The sequence below is a fragment of the Salmo salar genome, chromosome ssa12 (assembly GCF_905237065.1).
Source record: "Salmo salar chromosome ssa12, Ssal_v3.1, whole genome shotgun sequence".
Taxonomy (NCBI): domain Eukaryota; kingdom Metazoa; phylum Chordata; class Actinopteri; order Salmoniformes; family Salmonidae; genus Salmo; species Salmo salar.
Genome location: NC_059453.1, coordinates 35,052,986 through 35,067,245, shown reverse-complemented (window position 1 = coordinate 35,067,245; position 14,260 = coordinate 35,052,986). Strand labels below are relative to the sequence as shown.

At 42.7% G+C, this 14,260-nt stretch overlaps 1 pseudogene; it reads left to right on the top strand.

Moving 5' to 3' along the window:
* The first annotated feature begins 5,593 nt into the window (after window positions 1-5,593).
* Window positions 5,594-9,517, top strand: LOC106564968 (vitamin D(3) 25-hydroxylase-like; annotated as a pseudogene).
* The last annotated feature ends 4,743 nt before the right edge of the window (window positions 9,518-14,260 follow it).

The window sequence follows — 14,260 nt, the reverse complement described above, 5'->3', positions numbered from 1 at the left end:
TATAAAGGGAGGGTGGAGTTGGAGAAAGCAGAGAAATTTGCATGGGACACTCTTGCGCGGGGTTGCCTGCCTCACATGCAGCTTTCCACCGAGGTAAAATCAGTTTCAGATCGGATATTCACGCTTTCAAACCTCAATAACCTTCAATCCACTTGAGCCACGGAGTCCTAATAAATGTCATGATGTTGGAAAAATTGCGCACAACAATGCACGTGTCTTATTTTCAAGATTTGGACATTAATTCGCTTTCCAAAGCGAATAAACATATGGAAATGTGTGCGGCATTTTGTATTCATAGTTGAATTAGTTAGGGAGCGTAAACAAAGTACACGCTTTTTTACATTCAAATTTCCATAGCTCCTTGATCATATGACCTACTGACCTCTAACAAGGTTCAGAATGTACAATCAGTGGGCCTACACATTGCACACCCTTTAGTTTGTCCATTTTCATCTCATGCAAATTGACATTAATTTTCAATGTTTATCAATGTTTCTAATTTCAATAGCTCCTTGGTCATGTGACCTATTGACAAGGTTCAGAATGTCCACTGGCTACCGTTCTATATTGCACACCCTTTGGTTTGTCCATTTTCATCTCACACGATTTTACATTAATTTAGTTAACTTTAGCATTTCAATAGCTCCTTGGTCATGTGACCTACTGACCTCTAACAAGGTTCAGACTGTGTAATTAGTGGGCCTACACATTGCACACCCTACACATTGCACACCTCATGTGACCTACTGACCTCAAACTACTTTCAGAATGTCCATGGACTAGCAGAGACGGGCGCCGTGAGGCGTCCAGTGCGGAAAAGCGACCGATCCCGGAGAAGCTGGTGGGAGCCCCATGGAGAGTTATTTTTTCTTTGTGAAGGGCAGGGCGCCCTGGAATAGGTTGACCCCGAGAGAGGGACCCAAGCCCTGGAAAGCATTGCGGTTCCGGCAGTGTCCGGTGAGCTCTCGCTGGCCCTTGAAAATCCGGGGGAGATGGTGTAAATCTCAAGCTGAGCCATACCCATATCTGCAACAGGTCTCCAAGGTGAACAGCCTCTGGCATGTTATAACAATGTAGGTAAGGCCTCTACGTAACAAATTGGATGCAGTCTATTACAGTGCCATCCATTTTGTCACCAAAGCCCCATATACCACCTACCACTGCGACCTGTATGCTCTCATTGGCTGGCCCTCGCTTCATATTCATCGCCAAACCCACTGTCTCCAGGTCATCTATAAGTCTTTGCTAGGTAAAGCCCGCCTTATCTCAGCTCACTGGTCACCATAGCACGCGCTCCAGCAGGTATATTTCACTGGTAACCCCCAAAGCCAATTCCTCCTTTGGCCGCCTTTCCTTCCATTTCTCTGCTGCCAATGACTGGAACGAACTGCAAAAATCACTGAAGCTGGAGAATAAATATCTCCCTCACTAACTTTGAGCACCAGCTGTCAGAGCAGCTCACAGATCACTGCACCTGTACGTAGCCCATCTGTAAATAGCCCATCCAACTACCCCATCCCCATACTGTTATTTATTTATTTATTTTGCTTCTTTGCACCCCAGTATCTCTACTTGCACATTCATCTTCTGCACATCTATCACTCCAGTGTTTAATTGCTATATTGTAATTATTTCACCACTATGGCCTATTTATTGCCTTACCTCCCTTATCCCACCTAATTTGCACACACTGTATATAGACTTTTTCTATTGTATTATTGATTGTATGTTTGTTTATTACATGTGTAACTCTGTGTTGTTGTTTCTGTCGCACTGCTTTGCTTTATCTTGGCCAGGTCGCAGTTGTAAATGAGAACTTGTTCTCAACTAGCCTACCTGGTTAAATAAAGGTGAAATAAAAATTAAAAATTAAAAAGGGAAGTTGCCAAGTCAGATGCGTAACTTCAGGATAAGGATTGGCTCTAAGGGCTGGGTCGGTCAGGCTGTGGTGCAAAGTGGGGCTTGAGCCGCAGCTGGGGGAGCAGTCGCTCCGTCGCCCTCCTCTCGCCACCGTTGGAAGTTCGTTATGCGGACCATATCGCGGTCTCTCGTGTGTGGTCTCGCAAGGGGCAGCGTGCGGAGGTTTGTCAGGGTTGTGTCTGTCGGCGGGCCAGTGGGGGGTTGGTTCTGATGGTTGGCAGCAGCAACTTTGGATGCACGCTGGGCCCTTCTCGCGGATCTCCCCAGCTCGTTCGCTGGGGGGGGGGGGTCTCCGGCGGGTCGCCTTAACATTAGCTGACACTACCAGGCCTCAGGCTTGCCTGAGTGCGGGACACCACACATTGTAGGTGGGGAGGTCTCCTCAACGCTCACTAGACTCGAGGCGGAGACTAAACCCATTGGCCCTGCAGTGATAGGGTATTGCATGTATCTGGCTCATGCCCTACGAAGAGGCGAGAGGTATCTCCAGCTTGTCTGGGGAGGGAGGCCTACATCTGATGTGGGTAGTACCATTGATTTGCTGTGGACTCCTAAAACGGACAGAAGAAGCCTAGGTTCCCACTGGGCATGGATCACTGAATGTCAACTTGATGAAATTCAAAGGAGCGTACCCACCTGTAGTAATCCTGCTCAGTACGAAAGGAACCGCAGGTTCAGACATTTGGTGTATGTGCTTGGCTGAGGAGCTAATGGTGCGAAGCTACCATCTGTGGGATTATGACTGAACGCCTCTAAGTCAAAATCCCCCCTAAACGTAATGTTACCGTAGTGGCGCGGGTCTTCGGTTGGCCCGGGATAGCCTCTTTTGGCAGGTGAGTAGAGCCGTTAGTGATGGTGTTGGAGTGCCGCCCCTCTCCTGATGCGCACTGCATGTTTGTGGGGAACCCAGGCTGTGGAGGTTGGAGTAGGGAAAAAAGTGGGTGGGTCACCAGGTGCACAGAGCTTGTTTCAGCTTACCAGGTGCACAGAACCTGTTTTGGGTTATCAGGTGCACAGAGCCTGTTTCAGCTTACCAGGTGCACAGAGCCTGTTTCGGCTTACCAGGTGCACAGAGCCTGTTTTGGGTTATCAGGTGCACAGAGCCTGTTTCGGGTTACCATGTGCACGTGGTTCCTGACAGCGGGACTATAGACGTCTTAGTAATTCCAGGGTGTAAGTTATACTCTAAGGCCAAGGGAGAAGGGTGTTGACCGGGTAGGGAGAGTAGGTGTGGAGGCCTGGAGGTCTGTAGTTCCAGGGAGTAAGCTATACACTCTCAGGCCCAGGGAGAGGACAGGCAGGCGGGCAGGGAGTGTTGGCCTGGAGGCCCGAAGTCAGAGGTCACCAGGTCAATGGGGGGCTGCCTGGAGGTCAGGAAGGCCCCAGGGAGAAGGCCCAAGTGAATAGGTGTGTAAGTGACACTGTCCTTCAGGGGAGCAGAGCAGGCAAATTCATGTAAAATCATGTGAGAAAATGGACAGACAAGAAGGTGTGCAACGTGTAGGCCCACTAAGTGTACATTCTGAACCTTGTTTGAGGTCAGTAGGTCACATGACCAAGGGGCTATTGAAATTCTAAAGTTTACAGAATTAATGTAAAAGCGTGTGAGATGAAAATGAACAAACTAAAGGGTGTGCAATATAGAACGGTAGTCAGTGGACATTCTGAACCTTGTTTGAGTCCAGTAGGTCACATGACCAAGACTAGTAGTGTGTGCCACAGAGAGTATTTGACTCTAGCCACATAATTAGGAAAATTAGAAGATGGGAGAGAATTTCAGCAGGCTAGAAAATGGCCTTGCCGACATCCTCCCCGAAACCCCTTCTAATTTCCTTAATTTTGTCACTAGAGTCAAATACTTTCTATGTCACACGTCAGAGTGAAATACTTTCTATAGAACAAACTTGACATCAGGATAGGCAACCAAAATGAATAATTAATGTATGTGTGTTATATTAAACATAGAGGAGGGAGTAAAATGTAGGCAAGCAATAAACGTTTCAGAACAACTACTAGTCGAATAAGACATGGGAGAGATGACGAATTTTGGCAAAGAGATTTATTTATAGACTAATACACTTGAAATTAGTCCTTCAAACAGCCAAACTAAAAACTTCAGACATTACTAGTGCCTCCCCCGCGATCAAACCGCATCAAAAATAAAATGATATGCAGCCTAACGTGATCATTGACAGCTGCCTTGAAGGACACAAATAACAAATGCTTTCTGCTACTAAGATCAGTGAAATGTAGGCTAAACTGACAACTGAGTGAAGAGCAGAAATCTCAACTAGCAAGCAAGTTGCAGCAATGAAGGGGGGGGGATTCTGACAGGGGGGAGATTTTCGGCACACCACCTGTTACCGAAAGATTGCTGTTTCGAATCCCCGAGCCGACTAGGTGAAATATCTGTTGATGAACGCTTGAGCAAGGCACTTAACAAAAGAGAGTCTGCTGAATATTAAAATGTAAACAACAACACTGTTGAGTAGAGCATCATGCCAATATATTTAACAGCTGAAAAGTATTGCCTATGTTAACCTTCAACCGACATTTTGTTCCAAGTTAAGTAACAGATTGTAAACAATTGCAAACAATTGCAAAATAACTATATAATATGTGTGCAACATAGAGTAGTGTTGCAATGGCAGGTCGCAGTTTTCTTTTTCCAAACCTGATGAACTAGTTAAGCAAATGAATATAAGGGAGAGAATAAAAATGTAAAGGTACTATAAACATACTGTAGTTATTTTTTGTTGTTGTCTTTCTTTTTCATTTGACACTGCAACCTGCTGACTTGTGTCTGAAATGTAATGTCAAAGAGCCTTTAACAATCCATTTGAATGGATGAGGATCATTTCATTATCTCTTTTTTTGTGTGATATATTTGCTTTTTGATTTAAATGAAAGCTACATTTATCTGTTTTTCACATGTAGTCACTACATTCAAAGGTAGTATTGTACCATCCTCTCTATTCCTATCAGGGCATGGGCAATCTGACGCACAGTGCAGTCTTTACTGACAGATGTTTACTTTAACTCAAATATAACTGGTGAATAAAAACACATCACTGACTGATTGTTTGCTAATAAAATATTTATTACAAAAATATTTACTTGTGTGTGTGTGTGCGTGTGTATGTGTGTGCCTTTGTATACGTGTGCCAGGGTTGGAGTCAATTCCTTTTAATTTCTCTCAATTTAGGAAATAAACTGACTTTCTACTTCCCATTCCAATACTCCTCAATGCCTTGCTTTAAGAAATTGTTTTAATGGAAACTGGGATTTCAGCCTACTTTCTGATTTGACTGAATTGAATTGAATGGAATTGACCCCCACCCTGATGTGTGCATATTAATGGGTGAATATCAGTGACTATGGTCCCTCGCCTTTCTTGCGATCTGGGGTCTCATCCCTCTTCACTCTGGCTATATGCTCTCTTGCGCCCCTTGCTGGCAAACACCTTATCTGACATACCAGCAGGCCTCTCGCTGCTGCTTCAGTCTAGGCCTCTGACTTTCTCAGTTCCTGATCGAGACTGTCCCTCAGCCGCTTCCAGGAAAGGTACACAGACACCTGACAACCTTGGCCCTGGCCTCCACATGCTACACAGATTTAGCTCAGGGGATGACAGTTGAGGTCTCTTGAGCTGGCTCACTTCCTGATTGACGGGATGACTATTCTTCAACCGCTCCCATGTCAGGGGGCAGCAAAGGTACCCAGACACCTGACTGGCATTGGCACTGGCCTCCACATACTGCACAGCACTCTGGAACTCTGAAACTGATGCAAACGGATACAAACAGCGCAATCATGCCGCAATTGGACTAGAAAATACTCAAAAAGGTTGGAATGTCAATACACAATTTCAACAAAAGACAATGATTAATTCATTTGACAATAAACAGAAATATTTATGTAATTTAGTCTAATGTTTTAAAATAATTAGTGAAAATTGTGGATAAAAACCACGCTTTCCGTTATTTCTAAACCGTAAAATTCTAGGGAAAGGGAAACACTTTATTATCCTGGGAAGAAATGGTGTTATTACACACTAATAACAGTGTATAGATATGTTGTGAATAAGGTTGAGCTTTTTTTTGTTATTTCACATAATGAGGAAACCAATTGACACTGCGACTCAATGTTTAATATCAGAGTGCTACGCAACTTGTAAAGGGACAAAATAATAGTAGTCAGCCAAGAGTTACTCCTGGAACCACTAAAACGCAAGACTGAAAGCTTATCCATCAACCCTTGCATTTTCTCCCAAGTGCCTGAATAGCATTTCAAAAGAAAAGTCCCACATTATATTCCCACAATAAATACTCCCCCTGTCCCTCTCCTTCTGTGCTTCAGCTGAAGAGGCGCTATGGTAACGTGTTCAGTCTGTACATCGGCTCACGGCCTGCTGTGGTTCTGAATGGCCTGGAGGTGGTTCGTGAAGCACTGGTGACACACGCAGAGGAATATGCTGGACGACCAACCCATCTTCTCATCAGCCACCTCTTCGAAAGCAAAGTCGTAGGTCCTTGACCCATTTTGTAATGTGTGTGTGTGTGTGTGTGTGTGTGTGTGTGTGTGTGTGTGTGTGTGTGTGTGTGTGTGTGTGTGTGTGTGTGTGTGTGTGTGTGTGTGTGTGTGTGTGTGTGTGTGTGTGTGTGTGTGTGTGTGTGTGTGTGTGTGTGTGTGTGTGTGTGTGTGTGCACCACCAGCGGTATCTTCCATGGGAGACCAGGAATTAGCCTAATAGGAAACAGGAAACAGGATACAGGAATTAGCCCAATAGGAAATCCCCCCTTGGGCTGAGGGTGGCACTGATTTTAAAGTAGTAGGCATGAGACCGTGAGCCCGACCCATGTATGCTCCGTGTGTGTTTGTATGTGTGTGTGTTGATCAGGGATCGCCCTGGCCAATTATGGCTGCAGCTGGAGGGACCACCGGCGCTTTGCTCTGACCACGCTGAGACAATTTGGTCTGGGCAAACGCTCCATGGAAATGGGCATCCTAGAGGAGGTGTCCCACATCTGCACTGAGCTGGAGAGCAGTGCTGGTACAGTCCCACACACACAACGCCCTAGTAATCACAATCATCACCGTACATATTCATGTCATTATCAGCGCTTAGTATCCACCCCAAAGGTCCTCCAAATACTGTATCAAACAATTACACTATTAACCCCTTGTAGTTGTAACAAGGTTCCATAAATCACACAAACTTCACAGAAATAAGATCCTCTCAGTAATACTCCCAGTATGACTATATTTACTATACTTGTTTTAACATTAGGTATAAAGACTGTGGGGATTGTTACTTTATCTATCCTGTCAGTGTGTTCAATTCAGTAGCTCTGTGATCGTTGTTCTTACCTGGTCTGTGTGTATTGCCTGGTGTGGTGACCGTTGCTGTGTCCTGGTAGGCGGTTCGACGGACCCTCAGCACCTGTTCCATCTGACTGAGTCTAACATCATCTGCTCGCTGATTTTCGGAGAGAGGTTCGAATACGACGACCCGGTCATCCTCACCCTCATCCAGAGCTTAGAGGAGTTGACCAAAGAAGCTTTCGGACCTTGGGCCATGGTACAGTCTAAGCCCTGTGCCACTCCATGTTTACTAAAAAAAAAGGATTCCAAAATGGTTCTTTCGGCTGTTCCCAGGTAGAACCCTTTTGGGTTCCAGGTAGAACTCTCTGTGGAAAGGGTTCTACGCTGATCCCAAAAGTGTTCTTCAAAGGTGTTCTTCAAAGTGTTCTCCTATGGGGACAGCCAAAGAATCCTTTTAGGTTCTTGATGGAACCTTTTTTTTAGAGTGTACATGATCCTCACTGAACTCTCGGTGCTAGACATGACACACTGATCCACATTCCCCTCTGTTTTACATCCATTTCCTCCAATCTAACTTTTGTAGCTCTATGGAATCATATCGGTCTTGAGGCCCCTCCATTTTCCCTTCAGGAACGTTTCACACAAATTTAATCAAATGAAGGAACATATCAAGAAGATTGTGACCAAGGACAAAAGTTCAAGGGTCATGGGAGAGCCCAGAGACCTCCTTGACTGCTACCTGGACCAGATTGACAAGGTAGGACAACAATAGAACTAGTGTTCTAGAAGTAAATAAGATAAGATATATAGTAATTAAGTAGCCTTGTACAAGTAAACCTGAACGGTCCATGGGGCAGGAGCCTGTCTCCTGTTTCTGTAGCATTAAGCAGCTTGATGTAGAACCCCTGGATAGAACACTAGTCTGTCGCAGGACTTTACCCTGAGTCCATCTGCCAATCAGAGAGGCATTTTTAGAGTCTTTGGTATGACTTCCGTGAGAAGGGCAAACATTTTTATTGGGCTGGTGGAAGAGGAGGAAGTACTTTACAGGATGGAGCAGAATTTAATGTAGAGGCCTTTGGTGTCTGTGTGCGTGTATGAGTGTGTTTCAGACAGCTGATGGAGGCTCCACATTTAATGACACTCAGATGGTGTTCTACTACTTGATCTGTTCATGGCTGGGACAGACACCACTTCCAACACCCTCCGCTCTGCCGTGCTACACCTGATGACCAACCAGCATGTACAGGGTGAGGAAATACACACACGACACACACACTGGCATACATTTCATTCAATCCGATGGCGCTTGTAGACAATGTGTCCGCATTCACGGTAAACACTGCATATGTCAGCTAAATAGGAAATTGTTCTACAAAACTTGATCGGATTGAATCCCGGGCAAAGAGTGCGCGTTTGTCCCAGATCGCTGTTACCGAGAGATCGCCGACGTTCTTGAGGGACGTGCAGACGCTTCGTTTGAGGACAGACATGCAATGCCGTATGTTCAAGCCATGATCCATGAGGTACAGCACATGAGTGACACCGTTTCTCTTGGCGTGTTCCGTACTACCTGCAGCGACACGCAACTACACAGCTACCAGCTGCCCCAGGTGAGCATTACCATGACGACTGATATGCTGCCTGTTGTTGACCTTAGAACTATAAAGGTCGCCTGGGCTAGAGGGAGTGATGTCATGACGGGTGCTGTCTCAGTCTTTAGTGTACCTCTCCACCTCTCCTTCGCACCCTTAATCCCTCTCTCCCTCATCTGTTCCAGGGAACTATGGTAATTCCTAACCTGTCTTCGGTGATGCATGAAGAAGGCCAGTGGAAATTCCCTCACGAGTTCAACCCTGAAAACTTCCTCAACGAGGTTGGAGAGTTTGTGAAACCAGAAGCCTTTCTGTCATTCTCAGCAGGTGTCTTTTTGCAAAAGCATCAATATCTATGGCTTATAAGTGATAGTATGTTGTACAGAGACAGGAGAATATGTTGACATAAAATGCCAGGCTGCATGCATATGAAGGTATGAGTGAAATGTTGTTCTCATTGATAGCCGTGTGTGTGTTCCCCAGGATCTCGTGTGTGTCTGGGGGAGGGGTTAGCACGTATGGAGCTCTTCCTGGTTCTAGTGACATTGCTTCGGCGTTTCCGATTCGTCTGACCTGAAAATGGAGGTGTCCCAGATTTCAGCCTCATCTTTGGTGGGACACAGTCTCAAAAGCCCTTCCGCCTGGGAGTGCGCCTGAGGAGCAGCGAGAGAGGGTGAACTACCCACAAGAGAGCACTAGTTCTGCCAGACAGCTACAGATCTTATTCTGTAATAATTCACCTTAACTTTAGTAACTCGTCAAATAAGTCGTTTTCAATAATGTGTAACCCACCATTGAATGCCTTATAATCTGTGTCAGCTTCTGTAAGGATCAGATATAGGAATGATCATTCACAAACTAGATCTTTCAGTATGCTTGCATGGATTTTGTAATACATACCTTGTTAAAAGCATTGGTTTTGTGTTTCTGTTACTGACAACTAATTGCTAAAAACATGTGATTTGGATTTTTTTAAAAGGTGGACCTCTGATTTTATGTCCTCCTATCCCCTTAACTGCATCTATAACTCCTAGGTTTGAGGTTGATAGCTAGCTAGCTAACATTATTTGCATTTTTAGGGCGTCCACACACTGCTGTACAACAATGTAGAAGAAAAACGGGGCAATTCAAGAGGGTGCTATGAAATTAATGTCAAAAAGTAGTTATTTCTGTGGCTTATAATTTAAATAAACTGTAACCTCTTCATCAGGTTGTGTATTGCTACTGGACCAAAAAAGGTATCCCCGAAAAAGGTCAAAACTGTGAACGACCAGACAAGACGTAGAAAATGATACAATGGGCCAGAATTCTGGAGACCACAGGTAAAGTGAATATGTTTTGAAAGTGATAGTATATATGAAATCTGGATTCAGTATGACCATCTAATAGGGTATGTCCAGTATGATACTTTACATTTGGGTGTGGCATTTCATTTCAAACAAATAACCATTGAAGAATTATTTGTAACCAGATGTTATTTTTTTACTCATATGACAGAGCAAAGAAGAAAGCTAACTTGGCAGAGACAGATATTCATGAGAAAAAGAATGCTTCCAGGCAAAAAGAATGTAAACTAACATTTTCAAAACTATCAAAGTCATGGCAATACCGGTAATCTATATAACTAGCCGTTAACATTACGGTGTCCTAGCAGGCCATGTTTAACTTACATTTGATGCCATTGCATTGATTGTATGGAACTTACAGGTCCTTCAGGTCAAAAAGGTGAAGAGGCAGAGCAGAGAAAGGAGGCAGACAGACCATGAAAGTGTTCTTGATCTATACTGAATCACACCTGTTTTGTTCAATTGTGGTGTAGTCATTGAAAAAACAATACAAGTTTGATTCTCACTTTTATTTAAATGTATATTAAACATTTATTAAAAATGTCAGCTCAGAAAACAACAATGTCTGCAGTACCAGAGGTACACTGTAGTGACTCTAAATTAGGAACATTCAAAAGAAATGTGAAAATACATTCATATACAGTACCAGTCAAAAGTTCGGACACGCCATTCAAGGGTTTTTCTTTATTTGGACTATTTTCTACATTGTAGAATAATAGTGAAGACATCAAAACGATGAAATAACACATAAGGAATCATGTGGTAAGCAAAAAAGTGTTAAACAAATAAAGATATATTTAGCCACCGTTTGACTTGACATCTTTGGACACTCTTCGCATTCTCTCAACCAGCTTCATGAGGCAGTCACCAGGTTGCAGATTTCTGAATTGTTAACTAAAATTAGTGTTAACTGTTAAAATTCTACATTTTTTAAAACAATACTAAACATGCACATCCAAACAACAGCACACAAACATCAACGTCATCACATCTGGCCAGACCTATCTGCTCAGACGGATTAAAAGTACATTTACATTTTGATACTTCTGACAGACAACTTTCTAACTCTGCCCAAAACTTTTGGACTTTATAGCATTCGCAGAAGGCATGGGTTATTTAGTCATTGTTAGTTTTACTACTTATACAACAGGTGGGTCTAATCCTGAATGCTGATTGCTCAAAACCGCATTCCAGCCGGTGTCTACTCCACAAGTTACCACCGGCTAAATCTATGATGTTAAAATGCCTATTTACTCTGTTCCATCTGCCTGTGCAATCCCTGTCTCATCAGCCCAGCCAGGCAATTTATAAACTTGATCTCCACTATAAAAAGCATGTAGACATTATCTTCCATTTCTTTTAGACTAACATTTAGTTTTCAACATCGGAGATTTGTATAAACCTTGCTGTCTGTCTCTCCGACATTTGCTAAATTGTTTCAATATTCAAATTCGATCTCCACCTGTCCCATAGTAATGAACGTGTTGGGATGAGACAGACAGGTAGACAGCTTTTCTCAGCCAGTTCGAGATCATGAATCAACATAATTTTTATGGATATATACAAAGAACTAGCAATAGAAAACAGGTCAAACCAAACAATGTGCAGCTAGTTTGTAGTCTTTCCAGCTTCAGTTTAAAATGATTGTGTTAGCTGTGTTGTTGGCTAGCTCTCGAGCAACAGTGTCCTGACGAGAGAGAGCACATTTTCTATGCCAGGTGAAATCGTGCATCATTAGCTCATTGTTATGGACGTATCCAAATAAATATCACTAGAAAACAACTTAAACAAATGCAAATGCAGCTACTTTCTTGTTATTCTGGCTGCACTGTTTGGCGTGACCGTAATTTAGCCGTAGTTGACTAGCTTGCAAGGGATAAGAACATTGCCAGCCAATATGGCAATGGAACATTTAGATCTGGGTTGCGTCCATAGATACAGAACAAAAAGACTGAACGACTGGGTTGCGTCTCTGGCAACCTAACAGATAGAAAGAACGACCAGCCGGCTTGGGTAGCAACCCTAGATTTGTGTCGGGACTATTTCTTGTGGAAGGATGAAATAGCATGAATAAATTAATCTAAATAAGTTTTGTTAATAAAAATATGTCAATCATTATTTATATATGTTGGTAACCCGTTGTATAAAAGTGATAATGCCCTCGAAGCCGGTGTTTAGAGGATATATTGGCACGATTTGACTTGGTCTCAGGCCGTGCCAATATATCCTCCAAACAGCGGCTACTCGGGCATTATCACTTAATTAAAACATAACTCTGCCGTTTTGCTGTAGAATTTGTGATTTTAACTTGTATAATACATTCTATACATTAGTTTATACTGGATTAAGGGTCATTTTTGTTAACTGTAATTTCGTTGGAACATCACTAACATTCCCTCTGTCCAATATCATCAGTTCTTTTTAAGTCTTGGAAGACTTGAAACTTTTATTTTTTATTGCCCATATAAAGTCAGTTATGACGTAGTATACTTTAAAAAAAAAATGTCTTCAGTGGGATAATTGGTATAAATATAAGAATTAATTGTTAATATTTAATTGTGCCATCCTGTGTGTGTGTGTTAAGAATTTTGAACCTTTAGGGAACATTGTTAACCTTCAGAGAACATTCCCAGAACCTTCAGAGAACGTTGCCTACAGTGTAACCTTCAGAGAACGTGCCCCGCTATCTTTGTAAAACCAAAAGAGAACGTTATAAGAACGTTAAGAAAACCATCTGTTTAAACCTTTAGGGAACGTTGGTGCAACATTCAGGGAACGTTCCCACAACCTTCAGGGACCGTTGCCAGAACCAAAATGTGTTATCTGGGTATGTCTGTGGTTGAGATGATATTGACATTGTTCATTAACATGCTATAGTAAGCGTTTCTGTTTTAAAATGGGTCCCTTACCCCTTGGAGCAGAGGAGAGCAATGTTTTAGCTACATTTTGCCTCCAAAAAGTAAATATGTTAAAACAAGGGGTGTAACTTGTTCGCTATTGTCAGCTGATTTAGAATTACATTTCTATAATTTTCCTGGCATGTTCTGTTGAGGTATTGATGAGTAAAGTCAGAATCTTCAATATAAAGCTAACTTCACTGCAGTAGTAAAATAGATAAGTGTTTAAGATTTGTATCCCTGAATTTTTGACCAGCTGATTATAGCTAAGAAAATACATCTGCATTTCCCGCTGTGTAAACACGTTGATTCTCATAGCAAATAGTCTCAAGATAAAGCCTGATAAACTTGGGGAATTGATATTCAAAGCTTAAATAGAAAAACCTTTGTCAGGAACCAGGACTAACACCAGAACTAATAAATCCAATGCAACTGCATGTTTTACAAACGGTACCACATGGATGGGCACAGTGTTGTAAAAATACTTCAAAAGTACACCTTAAGTCTTTTTTTGGGGGGGGGGTGTACTTTACTATTTATATTTTTTACGTTTACTTTTTACTCCGTGAATTGTCCCTGTCACCCAAAAGAACTTGTTACTAACATAGACTCCCGAGTGGCGCAGCGGTCTAAGGCACTGCATCTCAGTGCTAGAGGCGTCACTACAGACACCAGGCTGTACCACAACCGGCCGTGATTGGGAGTCCCATAGGGTAGCGTACAATTGGCCCAGCGTCGTCCGGGTTTGGCCGTCATAGTAAATAATAAATTGTTATTAACTGACTTGCCTAGTTAAATAAAAGTTACATTTTAAAACATTGACACTTATCAAGTGAACATCCCTGGTCATCCCTACTGCCTCTGATCTGGCAGACTCACTAAACACAAATTCTTTGTTTGTAAATGATGTCTGAGTGTTGGAGTGTGCCCGTCTATCCGTAAAAAAAGAAGAAAAAAAGAAATTGTGGCATCTGGTTTGCTTAATATAAGGAATGTTAAATGATTTATACTGTTACTTTGATACTTACAGTGCATTCAGAAAGTATTCAGACACCTTGACTTGTTCTACATCTTGTTACATTACAGACTTATTCTAAAACGGATTAAAAAAAAGTTTGCCAAAAGGCACCTAAAGACTCTCAGACCATGAGAAACAAGATTCTGTTCTGATGAAACC